At 34.9% G+C, this 8,254-nt stretch overlaps 1 long non-coding RNA gene across 1 annotated transcript; it reads right to left on the bottom strand.

Annotated features, from left to right (window-relative positions):
• Positions 1 to 5,963: 5,963 nt before the first annotated feature.
• Positions 5,964 to 8,001, bottom strand: LOC143660599 (uncharacterized). Its single transcript, XR_013164135.1, has 2 exons — positions 7,873 to 8,001; positions 5,964 to 6,229 (listed from the first exon to the last, which is right to left on the bottom strand). It is a non-coding gene; the product is annotated as an uncharacterized LOC143660599 (long non-coding RNA).
• Between the last annotated feature and the right edge of the window lie 253 nt (positions 8,002 to 8,254).

Here is an 8,254-nt window from a genome sequence, read left to right as displayed (position 1 = left end):
GTACCCAGTTATTTAGTTATTTAATCAAATACTAATCTAGTTATTGCTGTGTAGGTATTTGATAAATACAGTTCATATCTATAATCTACTGAGTTTAAGTAGAGTACCCTCAACAATGTGATGGCCTCATCCAATCAGTTTAAAGCTTTCAGAGCAAAAGCTGAGGCTACTAATATAAAAGAAATTCTGCCTCATGAGTTTAATATAAAACCCTGAGTTACCAGTCTGTTAGCCTTCCTGTAGATTTTGTAGTAAAGACTATATTACCTCCTTTCTGAGTGTCCAGGCTGCTTCTTCCCTACAGATTTTGTACTAAAGACGGCAATATCAACTCTTGTTTCAATTTCCTGCCAGCCAGACTGCTCTATAGATTGCATTCAGTGACTCCATTCATAAGCCAACTCTTTGAAATAAATTTCATATATTCCTATTAATTCTGTTTCTCTGACAGACATAGATATTTGGGAACTTAAGATTTGTTCTGGACAGTTTTCTTTAGATCTGAATTTATGACATATTTTCCATCTTATTGAAGAAACTCTTTAACTTTTCTTGCAAGGCAGATCCACTGGTGACTAATTTCCTCAGTTTTTACTCATCTAAGAAAGTCTTTATTTCTCTTTTGCTTTTGAATGATAATTTCACTAGATGCAGAATTCTAGGTTAGTTGGCTTTTTTCTTTCAACACTTTAAATGTTTCACTCTACTATCAACAGGAGAAAAGGAGTCATGTGCCAGCAGAGGAGCCATGTGCCTTGCTCTGTAACAGAGGAGTCCAAGATCACCAGCAGCTGGTCTTCAGGAAGAAACATCACCTACTGATGCCTCAAGTTGGACATTTTCACAACCTCAGACTGCAAATTGTAAGTTAATAAATCTTCATTGCAAAAGCCAACCTTTTTATGGTATATTGTACTTAAGCAACTTTAGCAAGCTAAAATAGAATTATTCATTTCATATCTATATATGAAATATATAGATACACAAATATATAATATCTAGCATTTTCTTTTTATTCTTTCTTAGAGTTTCCAGCACTCTGTTTATGTTACCTATCTGTTCTTGCATGTTTTCTACTTATTCCATTAGTACTATTAATATATTAATCATAGTTATTCTAAATTCCCAGTCTGAAAATTCCAATAACTCTGCCATGCCTGAGTTTGGCTTAATTCTCACCTTTTGGTATAACTTGAAATATTTTGCTGAAAGCATAACATCAGGTAATACAAATGATTTAAATCAGCCTATAATGGGATGTTTATGTTCGTCTATTTAGGGCTTAAACTATGTTTACTGCTTTGTATAGCTGTCAAAGGTTATTTTAGTTTCCTAGCTGCTAAAACAAATATCACACAATGGATCAGATTAACCACAGTAATTTGTTGGTTCACAGTTTCAAAAGCTAGGAGTCTTGTTTCATCCTAGCATTGGTATCTTCTCACTGACCAATAATCTTTGGAGTTCCTTGGCTTTTCCATCACTTGGCAATGCACATGGTGGCATCTTCTTCTTTCTGTGTTCATTCAAATTCAATCTTCTGGCTATTTCCCATGGCTTTTCTCTCTATGGCTTTCTTTATAAAAGATCAAGTAATAGGATTAAAAGACTTACCTGATTTTGTTGGGTTATAACTTAATAACCTCATTAAAAGGTCCTTTTTATAATGGGTTCATATCTACAGGAATGGATTAAGGTTAAGAACATGGTTTTAGAGATACATAACTCCAAGGCACTACAGAGGCTAAATTTTTTTGTACTGTCTTTGTAATGGACTCCCCTGCTTTCCTTTTTGAAAATCTTCATAAATGCTGTGTCTTGCAGCTCTCTCAATTTTGACCCACTACTGTTGTCCTGGATTCTTGTTGAAGGTGTGGTAAATTATTGAGAGGTGAAGAATATTATAATCTTATGACTTTTTGGTTGGCCAGAGTCCCTGAGCTCTGTTTTGGAAAAGCTTTTTACCTTTCTTTGCTCTCCTGGTGTAGGACAGAAAGTATAGAAAGGACTGCAGCTGGCCTTCTGACAAGGAAAAGGGCTTCAAAAATTTGTTTCTCTTTAGGACGTGTCCTTTGTTACAAAGAACAGAATGAAGAACATAATGCTCTGAACATATTTGAAAACAGTTGCTTTTCTCCTGGGCTTATTTAAAAACGGTTCATTTTCCAGCCACCACCCTCCCTCAACTCTCACCCACACACGCTCCCTTTTTGGAGCGTGATAAAATTTTCTTCTGACCTTCATATTGAGAAGCTAGTGGGGCTTCAGAAGATAAAATTCATAAAAGTGTAGAGGTCACCATAAACTGGGCTCTTAGAGTTCTTAATTCTTAAGTTAGTCCCCAATGACCCTCCAACTATTGATTGATTACAATTTAAGTGTTCCAGCCAGTACTGTCTCCAGCACTGGGCATCTGATCTTGGACTTCTGCTTCTAGCAGAAGCTGTGATTCTCTGTACCCACTTCTCTCTCCGGTTTTTAGAGCAGTGGTGTGCCATGTGAGTTCAATAATTTGATGGCTTTTACAAGAGTTATTGTTTTTTAGCTTATTCAGCTTCTTTTTTATCTTGAGGATGGGAGTGATGATTTCAAACTTATATATTGAAGTGGAAAGTCATGCACTTATTTTCACCAATATAATGAGTTTATTGAGGAGTCTTATTTTTCTGTGTTATAAAAAATATACCCTATTTATTTTCTTCAATCACTATTTTCAACTGTAAAAATTGCTTTCTCTTATCTCTTAGCAGTAGCTTGGATGGGTCTTATATTTTGTGGATCATTTCCAGTTACTACAACTTAGCAAACATTGAATCTTCCATCTTATGACAAATTCAAAATTCTCCCTCTACCTCAGTACAAGATAAAGTTGTACATTGAGGGTTTGGGAATAGGGACTAGGGTTGTTCTATTCTTTATATACATCACCTCACCTATATCTTTTAGTCTCTAGGAAACTTCCAGTATTAGGTGAGAGAAGTAGAGGAAGAAGGCACCTGGATTTTTTTTTTTTTTACATTGGCAGGCACCGGGAACCGAACCCGGGTCCTCTGGCATTGCAGGCAAGCATTCTTGCCTGCTGAGCCACCGTGGCCCAGCACCTGGGTCTTTACAAACTGGATGAAGTAATAGGAAATTTGTTTTCTTTTGTCTTGTTCTGTTTTTTGCTTCTCTAACATCCTGTTCCTAGTCATGAAACTTGGCCCAGGGAAGCCAAATTCTGATTTTCAAATACTGATTACATTTTGGGTACAGACATGAGTTTTTCAGGCACTGCCTCTTAATCATTGGAAGTTCTTCCTCACACATGGCTTTAGGATGGAAAAATATTCTTTTGTTTCCCTGGAGAGTCTTTCATCCAAAGATGAGAACTCAATTATCTTTTGAACCAAACCATCTTCAGAATATACTGAAATCAGCTTGTGTATTAACTTGGCTGAATTGGACACTCTTTAGTAAATTTTGCATATAAAATCCTGGCAGTTGGTTAATAGCTTTATTGAAAATGTAGGGACAAATGACATTTTTTTTCACTTTTGGGTTTAGCCACAATTCAAGGATAACAGGGAAGCTCTCACTGAAACTATTATAACAATAATAAAAAAGAAGCTCCTCCCCCCACAATTGTTCATTCAAATAATCTTTAGTTTTACATGGATAGATTCCTCAACTCCATTGTTCTCCCAAACCATTGGTTCAAAGCTTAATACTAAAATTCATGTCTAGTGATTTTCCAACATTCAAAATTACAAGTTTCCCTTGGAATATTATATTAAGCTGAATAATTTTCGGTTTAATTTACCAATTTTCAATGTAAAAAAATGACCTATAAACAAAAATTTTATAGGATTTAAGATAATATTTAGAAGAAATAAAAGGACTGAATACGGCAAAACATATAAAAATGAAATAGTGGGAAATCTATGTGTACATGTGAAAGTACATATGGCTACCATACTGTCTTTGCTCTAACCTGAACTCTTTTACTACCTTCTCTTGATTTTCAGAAATACACTCTAAATTTTACAGCTCAAAATATAATGAAAATCTATTTGTTTATCATGTCTACGTCCTTTGTAAATAAAGGAGAGAAGGTGAAAACAATGAGAGGGAATATCAGATAAAGATAGTAAATGAAGTGCCTGTGGCCATGTGTGAAGAAAAATTCTTCCTTCAGTTTCATGGAGCCCATCTCATGTCCACATTTTTGCTCCACAAAAGCCTTCCCACTTTTCTTACCTTACTCATCTGAGCAACGGCTATAGCCAGAAGTGTAGGACTACCATTTCCAAAGTACAGTTGACTATTCAAGAAGTTTGAATAAATCTTTGGATCTCAGAACCTGAATTTATCCTTTCTGAACTTCTTCAAAGCAACACTGACTTTCGGATTAACTTCTTCATTAAATCTTAAACATTCTCAGAATTCTTGTTTTTAGTTTATTAAATTATCTTTTTTTTCTTTCTCCAATCCCCTTCTTTCTCTATTTCAAATGAAAGTAGCTTTAATTTCCAAATTCCGTTAGGGTTATTTCAAAGACAGAGTTTTTCTCAAAGAATTCTATTTGTACCACCAGAGTAATGCAAAGCATTTCAGGTGGCACGTAGATGAATATATAATGATTGTTGTACTATATTTCTTCTTATGATCATCTTTTTCATCTAGTCTACGTATTAGTGAAGTCTCTTTATTATGTGCGGTAAAAGCTTACTTCATTTAATTAAAATGGGAAAAGATTTTACTAAAAAATAATTGGGAAAGTCAATGGATTTCTAGCAGTTTGAAAAAATAGTGTCAAAAAACAATTATCAACAAAGCTATTCCAGAGAACAATGTCACGAGGACTCTGATGCTGCCGCCACAGCTGATAAACCATTGACCAGAGTGTACACCACTGCCACATCCAGCCTTGGACTCCAGCTCTGATTGCCTGCAGGTCCACCATTGCTGTTTACTGAAACTGGTTTTTCTGGTGCCACTGCATCAGGAAACATGAGTTTTCCTCTAGATAACTAGCACCATTGATAACCCAATGCAGGTGCCTCAAATTGGCAAGATACTTGATTATGGGAAATCATTACCAATTTCTGTGGTAGAGGGTACATTCTAACCTCTTGCAAAATTCACACAGAAAGGAATTACCTTAAATTAAGAGGGATTTATACACAATGAAAAGACAAAGTAGTGAAATGCAAAGAATACTGATTTCTCACATATGGTATTGAGATTAAGTTTACTTTATATATCAATTTATTTAAATATAAAAAGTATCTTAAGTTGAAAAATATAAATAAATTATAGTCACAGTAGTAGACAGATGTGGCACTATTTATTAATAGTGTAGTACTGAAATGTTTAAATTTTGAGCGACATTGTTAACAGCACTTTGGCATTCTGATTTTGAGCCTATTTCTATCAGGTGCAATGGCTTCTTGGTACTGTGTTTATAGTAATTACATTTTGGTTAGATCTTTCTTTTCCTTGGTTAGAAAGTAAATAATTGGAAATTATTTGCAAATTAAAATAACCCAGTTTACTACTTTGGAAATGACCGGTTTCCAAGCCCTTAAACCAAAAAAACACCACATAGATGGCATAGCCACGATGTTAAAAGCCATATTAGCCATTGCAGAAATGTAGGAAGGTGATGGCTGAGAAGAAATAGACTTACCGTGTATATAGTATAGCCTTACAGTATAAATAACACTGAACATTCAAATGTCTGAATTAATACTCAGTTCTGTAGCTGAAAGTGACCGTAGGAATATCAAATACCTAAGAATGAACTGAAAAGCTATGGGACTTTCCGTATATTTTTGAGGGATGGGAAAAGATCATTCATGTTGAATGAGATCTGAAGGGATAGCAGAAGGAAAAAATAAAGTTACACATGTGTACATAATCCCAAATACTGTTTCCTGAAGATATAAATTATAGAAGAAATTGAGAAGTAGACACAGGTGTCCAACACATGGGGGCTGATTGTCAGTTTTATTACTAAAAAGGCTCTTGGACCCGTGACTACATCAGGTTTTCATTTATTATATTCTGACACCCCAAGCCCCAACTTCTGACGTGAGGTAGAATCTTCTGGCATATTCTAGCTTGATTAGCTGACACAAGTGCTTCTCGTCTTTCCCCAGTAGTGAGTCTGCTATACATATTCTTCTGAGCTGTATCTGGCTCTAACCCATGTGTGTATGCTATGTGGGAGCCAGAGCAGAATATCCTAAAGAAATAAAAATAACAACTTACTTTAATAATCATAACTTTGTTTCCAATGTTAATAATCATATCAGTGTAAATCATGTACCACTTTTTTATTTCATAAGGTCTACTAGAGAGAATTATCAGTAATATAACACTAATATCTTTTTTCTCTGAAAGCAGATAATCCCTCCCAGAAATAGGAGGACAGAGGGATAGGGGTTTTCCTTACTTAATGCTGCCCAGATTTTGTTCCACCTAAAGCATTGGGTTTAGAAATCCAGCTTATTTTCACCTTAAAGTTGTCCCTTTTGGGAAAAAATATCAGAGATATTTAAGGTAAGCTTGCTCCCACTTTCATGAGACCACAAATCCAGCCATAGTTCCTTTGTGCACCTTTCTGGGACTATCTTTAAGCATGCAGCTTTTGCTAGAGAAGGCTCTGATATATTATATTAATTAAATTTACTTTAAGGCCAAAATGCCCTATAGGCTGGAGCTTCATTTCCTCTTCTATTACCTGTTTAAGATTATGCCCGCCAAATTGTCCTACATAGTTCCCCAGACATTACGTGGTGATAAAAATGAGTAACATAAACTACACAGAATTTGGCTAATAGAAGTCCTCTTCTTTTATCAAATGTCTAGGGAGAAACTGGGGTCCAGCAAAAATTAGCCTTTTCCTTATAAGATAATTCCAAAAGAAATGAACATCTGCATTTCTTCCCAACCTGCTTCCTTGTTCTGATTAATCTCAGCCAGAAGGACCTCAGTGAGAAATCTGAACAGAACTGGGGTTTATCATCAGTTGTTTTTTTTTTTATTGCCTTTGGCTTAAAAGTGTTTTTGAAACCTCTAATTTTTATTTAAATAAATTCAGAATCTTTAACATGTTTCACTACTTAAAGAGGTCAGAGTTAATAATGTGAAAAATATCATGAGTTCATAACATTATGAAAGCGCAAGAAAATTTCAGTCCTTACAATAAGTACATGAGAAAAACATAATGCCCCATATCTCAATACGTAGTACAATGTAGACATACATTGCTTCCTGTCCATTAAAAAAAAAGTAAGTGAAAACCTTGGGGAAAAAGAACAGTTTCTTGTGTATTCAACTACACCAGGATTTCAGTCCTCTGAAACTTTAAAAAATAAATGAGCCTACACATAATTGAGAGAAATTATACGTCAATAGGTTATTATGATATTATGATCAACATTTATGAGGGAAAATTTGTCTGTGTCCTGCCTCCATTCGCAGAGAGTATCACCCAGGACATTTCTGCCTTCTTGTAAATTTCTAGAAAAATTGTAATGGTGACCACTTTATCAACTTTCCAAGGGTCTAGTTTTTCCCATCTCACATACTTAAAATCCTTTTACTTTTCTTTCTCTTTTGAACCCTTTTATGGACCCTCAAATATTATATGAAATATGGGCTTTCTCTGAGACCATTTTTCTCTATCTTTATCTCTTAAAAGCTTTTGCTACCGTATGTCTCTTGTTGCAAAATATTTTAAAACTCAAAACTTATTTGGGATGGTTTCTATATTGCATTCACATTTTCTTCAGATAGAAAATGATCCACCATGGAATTCTGAACTGAAACTGCTATTAAGACTTTTGAACTTAGTGGCTTTAAGGGTCCAGTAAGAATAAATGCCTTTGTCCTGCATTCCCCTGCAAATAAGTTTTCCTCTGATTTTGAATCGTCTCAGACTTGAATAACGTGCGCTAACTTCTAAGACAGTAGAAGCATGTTGCCGTCCAAAATATACAATCCTTCAGCATTCCATTTTCTCATTGTTCTTACATCCCATTCTAGAATGGTCTTAATTTGTAATTTTCTTAGTTCCCTTTTCTTTTCTATTAAGCATAGGGCTAGCATTGTTTACAGGGTCTGAGTGTTGTCTGATTTTTTTTATCTTTTCCTTTAATTTATAAAGGAGACAATTTTTTCTAGCCTACTTTTCTAGATGTCGAAGAGTTTAGAATCTTTCAGTGTTTTAAATGCATTAAATTCCCTGCATGTATATTTCCGGTTG

Source organism: Tamandua tetradactyla, chromosome 2, assembly GCF_023851605.1.
Source record: "Tamandua tetradactyla isolate mTamTet1 chromosome 2, mTamTet1.pri, whole genome shotgun sequence".
NCBI classification, from domain to species: domain Eukaryota; kingdom Metazoa; phylum Chordata; class Mammalia; order Pilosa; family Myrmecophagidae; genus Tamandua; species Tamandua tetradactyla.
This window is presented reverse-complemented; position numbering and strand designations above follow the sequence as displayed.